Here is a 7,120-nt window from a genome sequence, read left to right as displayed (position 1 = left end):
TACATCCAGCTCCAGCTATGAGTCAATTGGGTCTCTGCATTTGAATGATGAGCTGCTTCTAACCGTAAGTCATTCTCTGAAGTTTTTTCCTTCCCGTAACTCCAAAAGGAGTTCCAATCTTTTTAACCTCTGCATTCCCCAGTAATGTCAAACACATGGTCTGTAGAAGATATGGACCACCAATAAAACCATGGGAAGCTCATGGACTGAGAGAATGGATGTGTGAAACACTCTGTGAGAATGGGATCGACTCCACGTACTCCATGTACTCCAAGCCTGTGTAGGCTTGTCAACCTAAGCAGCATGGATCTCAGGTGCTGTCTACTTTGTGTATACCTACGCTTTAAAGCAGATCTTCAGCTTCAATCATCACATCCTTGCTGCTGATGTTTAGCTCTGTCCTGTGTCCATCATCTCATTTCCTGTTGCTTGGAGTTGTAGCATAGGGAGTTTCCCCCCACAGATGAGAAATGGAAGCTGTATGTGATCATCATCATCTCTTCTTGCTAGAAATATGCTTTTCTTAATGAAGTTAAGAATATGCCCTGAGAGCTTCTGGGTGCAAAGTGAGGCCATGCATTGAGGGAGATGTGGCCACTTTTTAACTGGGTTGGGGAGTTCAGTCCCTGTGAAAATCTTGAGCTATTGAAGAAGGATGTTGCCCAAATGAGCTGCTCAGATGCAAAATCAGAGCCATCTTCTGCAGTCCCTCAGTGGGTGCTGCTGAACTCAAGTGCAGCCACACTCAAGACCCTTGTTCATAATGGACAGAGCAATGTTACTTATGCCATGTACTTACGCCATGTACTGACCTATCCCTAGCTGGAGAGGAGACTTTCTGAACATCTGGTTCCTCTGTTGGAGATCTCCCATCCAGGTACTGAGTGGCTAAAAAAGTTATACACAACGGCTGGTGGCAGAGCAGCCAGGACTGGTGCCAAAAGGCAGGCCTCACCTCTCTGTACAGTAGACAAGTTTCCAAAATCCCGTGTTGGGCAATACTCTAGCTTCCCCTCCTTGGGCAATGCTAGGTATGTAATGGAACCCTAGCCCAGATAACTTACAGGGAATTGTTTTTCAGACTGGCCTGTCAGCTCATGCCATGTTGGACAGTATGGTGGAGATGCACAGGTCCACAAGTCAGGCAGCACTAAAGCAATGAAACAAAGCAGGGGAAACTAGCATATGTGAAAATTGCAGTGGCTGCTGTTTGTGTCTGACACAGCCAGTGCAGCTTGGGTGAGCGTATGGCTGGATGTTTTTTCTGGCTGATCTCCCACCCAAAGTGCACTGATGACCTTTGTTTGGGAGCTACCTCCTTCCAACAATACTCATGTGAATCTTGTGGTAACCATTATTTCCATTTGCCAAGAGGTGCAATAACTAGCCAACTAGCCTAACTGAGGTAAACCCCAATCCAGTGACTCCCGGTCCCCTGAATTTTAGGTGCAATTCCTTTATCAGCTCTATAACACAGCATTGGTAACAATCAGGCAATTGCCAGAGTGGTGTAATGATCCCTCTAAAGCCCTGGATGGAATGGCTGAATTTACTCTTAGACTTTTGCACCTTGTTTTCTGGCACACAGAAAATCCATTCTCTTGTGATAAACTTAACTGTGAATGTAAGTACTGCAGCCTGGTTTTTTTATGCCAGGGTTATTTACCAAAATTGAGTACTGTTGGAGTAGGAAGGGAGGCAATCTCTTTGTGCAGCCTTCCTACCTAAGCAAGAATGTACTTGTGTGATGTAATCACTGTCTTGAACCAGATAAACCTCCTTCCCTTCTAGGATGGCATCTGCACCTCTAGGTCAGAGACATTGTTTTGCTGAGGACGTGTGGGGAAAGGTCCTGCTCTTTACATGGTGGGGCCTGCAAATGCTGCCCTTGAGACTGCTGTGAAGCACCTCTTGGAACTAGAGTAGTGACAGGCTGGAATTCCTGAGAAGCCACAGAGGCTTTGACATGCTGTGGACACCAGCAGGCTTGGCCTGAGATGTGTCCCACAGCAGGAATGAGAAGAGCCCCTTTTGCACTGGCTGTCAGCAGAGTGTCTGCAACACACTGCCACCCAGGACCCATGAATTCTGATCACTGCAATGAAAATAATTTGGTGCAATCAGCAGAGAAGGGAGGTTTGCAGCTGCCACAGCCACCTGCACAGACACATGTGCTCCTGCAACCATCTTCTTTGTGCCATGGTTTCAGTGAGCAAGCAGACAAGCCTGCTTGTAAGATACAGTGGCGTGTCAGCCAGCGGGGACGGCTACAAATGTGGCTTTCTCCAGCTCTGCTCAGCAAGACCTCCTCCTGCTGCTTGGAACAATATGTGGTTACCACAACATGACATCTAGTTGAGAAAACAAAGCCAAGCACAATCCACCCAAACTTCAAAACTTCCCCCTTTCCTTCAACAACAGATTTTTCTTGTCAGGTTCAAATTATTTGCCAATAAGTGCTGGAAAAAGCCGTTGTTCTGGTTTGGCCTGTATTTATTTGCTGCACCAAACCAACAGAAGGTGTTTCTGGGAAATGAACATAAGAGGGTACAAGAAAATGACATTGGCCTGGCCTAATTTACTAACTAAGGCTAGCTTCTTCAAGTATTGGACCATGGTGATGGATATTTTGTACTACTCCATTGCATTCCTCTTCCTAGCTGATGTGTTCAGGCTGCATGCTATAATTTCTGGTTTTGGTGAATGGAGAGCAAAATCCCCAAAACCCAGAGGCAGCATCACCCAGCCTTGGTGGGCAGCTGGCTGGGTCACCTCTCTGCATCCCAACCCACAGGTGAGGTAGGCTGGGAGAGCAGAGACAGACACTCCGCGCTCGTGCTTGCTCTTACTGTTGTTTCTGAGGAAGTCTGCTACACGTTTGCAATGGAGCCAGGTAGTGGATGGATGTTGTACAGAACTTCAGTCTCCCAGTCTGTCAAGCTTGAAAGTTTTTCCAGCTTTCAATTTTGTCTAGAGTTTCCTTCTTAAGACTCCCCCCTTCTTCAAACAGAGCCTCAACTCTGGCTGGGTCCCAGAGATAGATACCAAATGGTGCTTTTTTCCCTTTCTTTTGCTCTTTCTTCCTTCTCATGAAGCTGGCAGACTCTCCAAACACACATCCAACCAACGCACAGTGCATTCGAAAACAGGCCATCTGGCTGAGCACTCCTTGAGAATGAGAAGACAAGAAAAACAACCCTCTTGGAGCTGGCAGCCGAAAGGCAGGCAGCCCGTACGTGGACTTGATCTCGTGGTGCAATCCAAGAGCTGTCCAATCCAAGGGCATTGCAAAAAAGCTCTTTCCTAATGAGCAGAATACGGCTGTCTCCAGAAGCGGCTCCAAGTCAACAATTTGAGTGGGATGCTGTAACTCTCCTCGCTGCACATGTGCTCATTAATTAAAGCCACTTTGGAAGATGCCCCGGACACCCCCGCCAGGGCTGCCAGCCTACCCTCCCTGAAATCCTGCTTGCTGCTTTGCAGCCCCCTGCTGGGCCTGGAACTGCAGAGAGAGCCCCGGGAGAAGGACGGGGCCACCAGCATCCAGCTTCGAACCGCAAAGGGACCTGTTGCGTCACCGGCGAGCAGCTGCGGGGGAGCACAGCCCCGGAGGAAGTTGCACGCCGTTTGCTTTGCCATCATTTTTCTCCCCTGAGTTTGGTAATAGCCAGAGTGCCCCAGGCACAAAACCACTCTGTGCAGGTCAGCAAGTGTCGGGGACTGAAGTGAGCTGAGCAACCAGTATTGCAATGCTTCCCTATTTTTTCTGGTGGCTAAGGACGGGATTCACTAAATCAGCGTGGCTGAGATGAATGCAGAACCATTAGCAGCCAAATCCATCAACAGCAGAACAGGGAGTACTCAATGAAACAAGCAAGAGATGCATTTAAAACAATTTAAAGAAATGACATCACATTAATGGTAGAGAACTTCTGGAAGTTACTGGCCCAGAAGGCCGCAGAGGCAGAGAGCATCAGTGGGCTCAAAATGGGATTAGACAAATTTGCAGGCAACAGGCTCTTTAAACGACACTAAAAGGAACAGGCAAATGTGTAATGGAACATCCCAATCCAACAAAGGTGAATGCTTAGAGAACAGATGGGAGAGGAAAATGTCCAGGTGTGTGTGCTCCCTGGACCTTGCCCTAGTTGGGAGCAGAGTGCTGGGTGGGGGAAGCCATTGCTCTACCCCAAAGGCTATTCTTCAGTTTTTACTGTAGGATTCAGTCACTGTACCAGCCCAATCTGAAGGTCATATGAACAGATTGTTGCCTCTTTAAGTTACCAGAAGGAAGCTAGAATCCAGTTTTTCTCTGAAAGCAGAATTTGTGGAACATGTTTCTGTGAATGTTAACAGTCGTGAGCCCTGGCTTAATCTGTTTGCTCTCCCAGTCAGTGCATTTCACACAGTGACAGGGTGATTCATTTGACTCTTTATCTTCTTACTTGGGATCTCCTTGTTTCTGCATCTGCCCCTGCAGTACTGATGGGAGCAAGGACAGCTCATAGCTACATCTCAGCTCTGTTTGTAGGGCTTTCCAAAGGCTACTTACAGCTCTGCAGCTCCAGATGGCACTTCCTAGGATTCTGCCATGGCTTCTTGCATGCAGTTGTGTTTCCAAAGTCAGGGGTTAAAACTCTTGATCTTTTGACTTTATTAATCCAAGAGTAAGGTTCTTTAAGTAAAAAGTTATCTTTAAAAATATGACAAAGCACGTGCAGCACCAATGCAGTTCCTCTGTATTTCTTGCCACTAAGTTATCAGAGACATTCAGTACCTGTTCCTTTTATCAACATGCAATTTAGTTGTCCCCAACCAACAAAAGTGAGGTCTAAAGCAGATTTGGCATCATTATCTTTCTAAAGCCACTGTTTTATGAGCTTTAACAATTACAATGACATGTTCCTAAACTGAAAACAATAAAAACAGGGATTTGATGAAGTCAAATAGGCCCCTTTTTTGGTGCTGACTGAATTCAAACACAGGTGTGGTTAGTTCAGAAAAATCTGGGAGTGACAGGAGACAGGGAGCTGTATTAAATCAGAATGAAGTGCAGCAGTGCAATTGCTAAATCATACCAGAGAGAATGTAAATAGTAACTGAAAAGCTTCAGCATGGAAAATAATGGGGTAAGGGGCATGACAAATTAAAAGGATTGTCTGTGTGATTGAATCTATTCCTTTGCTGTCATGATATCCCACAACTGATAAAAATCTGTCTTCAAACAGTTGAGCTTTTCATTCCTATTGCTTTTCTTTGGAGGTTATTCTGAACTTCAGTCTGCTGTTGTTTTGAAGGTTTCTGCAAGTCTGCAGCCTCAATTTATTTATGACCAGTGTGTGCCCATTTTAAGATCTTTCCTTTTATAAACTCTAACCTGCTATTAGCCACATTTAGTGAAGGTTTTAGGGCATAATTCATCTCCTCCAAATATGTGTGTTCTGTGAGGCTAACATTGTCCCTTTTTTATTTTTAGCTTACAGGAAAGCAGAATAATATGCAAAACCAAGATGAAACATGTTTCAGGTCTACATTGCAACTCAAACAGAAATGTAAGTCAGCTGAAGACAGCTGAACAAAACTCTTTGTAAGTGTCCTGTGCTATCAGTTACTCGAGGGTTAGTTCCAGGTAACACACCTCTCATGCATATTGCTTCCTTTGCAGCCTTTGATGTGACCTTGTGAAAGGTAGGCTCCCTTCAGGAATGTGCTCTGAGGTCTGAGGCAAGTCAGTTGGAGCTCTGGGAGTGTGGTGTTTCCAGAGACCAGGTTCCAAACTTGCTTGAGATGTTCGTGTGAACAGCACTCTTTAAAAAGAAAGAATATCAGGGTACAGTGTCATGATACTGAGAATACAAATTCTCAGTATCAATTGTGCTATGGGAGTGTAATTTGTGCCTTATATTCTAATAAAATGAATTGAATTTTCTTCAGGTCTTTCCAAAATTAGATGTAGAGAGTGTCCAAACCATCACCAGTGAAAATTATGCCAGTTGGAACACTTCTAGTGAAAAATTTGGTTTTAAGAGAACAGATATTTTTATGAAAAGTGTTCACTGACCTCCAAATATGCCTCCCTTGCAGAAACCCAAAAGCCTTAAAAGCAAAAGAGATTTGATTGTTGGCAGTTTGGGGATTATTCCTCTCCCTTTCCCCCAGCGTTTTCCAATGGAAAATATTCAGGGTTTGGTTTTTCAGCCCTTTGCTGAAATGTCAACATTTTCCAAAGGGTGAAGGAGGGGAAAAGAGAAGAGAAGAAAAGAAAAACATGTTCTGACCAGCTCCAATCAGAGCCAAATGGCTCAATCCTGGATTTGGTGAGGGAAGTATGCTGGAGGGGAGAAAACAGGAGTGTCTTGGTTCCACACACAGCCTGGCTGGGCTGAGGGCTCCTGTCAGATCCATTCCTGTGAGTCATTACGGTCTCCATTTCCCCAGGACACTGTGTGGGATAGCTTTTAAGCACTCCAGGGCAATGTGTCACTTGCAAGCAGTGCCCTGTTGTTTGCCAGGGCCACTTGGGCTCTCCATGCATGTGTGGGATGCACACAGGTACACTCTGCTCAAGTCCTCCAATATTTCCATGACGTCTTTAGCTCCCAGAGACAGCAATAACACCTGGCACCCATCCAGACCTGGGAATTCAGCTCTTCTTCATTCATGAAAGAGGAGAGAGGAAAAAAATGGCATATGCCTGTAACCATACATGATTGTCTGTGCCCTCTGCCCAGGTGATACTGTCTTGTGCTGTGCAATGCCTGGAATTTAGCCTTTGAAAGCCCAGGCTGTCTATGGACCAGCTGGCTCTAGACAGGGAGAAATGCTGGAAGAGCCAACATAAAGGCTGCTGACCTCCTCCTGCTCATGCATGTGCCATCATGCTTCTGGGGGAAAAGGAGTGGCTTCATTTCCACAAAACATTGCTGGTCCCCACCTGCATGCTCAGCCTCCTGAAAACTGTTCCTGCAATTGGGCACCTACAAACCTGGGAAGGACCAGGGCCATCTTTGCAGCTGCCTCTCCAAGGTGTCTCCCACAGCTGCAGCTGGGGGAAGTGGTAGATGGATGCATACCCTGGCTAGGTCTTTGTCCCCCTCTAGTGACTCAACTGCAATTCGGA

At 46.0% G+C, this 7,120-nt stretch overlaps 1 long non-coding RNA gene across 1 annotated transcript; it reads left to right on the top strand.

Annotated features, from left to right (window-relative positions):
* Window positions 1-5,101: 5,101 nt before the first annotated feature.
* LOC135444968 (uncharacterized) lies at window positions 5,102-6,687 on the top strand. The gene is made up of 4 exons (XR_010439389.1): window positions 5,102-5,129; window positions 5,477-5,552; window positions 5,666-5,688; window positions 6,230-6,687. It is a non-coding gene; the product is annotated as an uncharacterized LOC135444968 (long non-coding RNA).
* The last annotated feature ends 433 nt before the right edge of the window (window positions 6,688-7,120 follow it).

The sequence above is a fragment of the Zonotrichia leucophrys genome, chromosome 3 (assembly GCF_028769735.1).
Source record: "Zonotrichia leucophrys gambelii isolate GWCS_2022_RI chromosome 3, RI_Zleu_2.0, whole genome shotgun sequence".
Taxonomy (NCBI): Eukaryota; Metazoa; Chordata; class Aves; order Passeriformes; family Passerellidae; genus Zonotrichia; species Zonotrichia leucophrys.
This window is presented reverse-complemented; position numbering and strand designations above follow the sequence as displayed.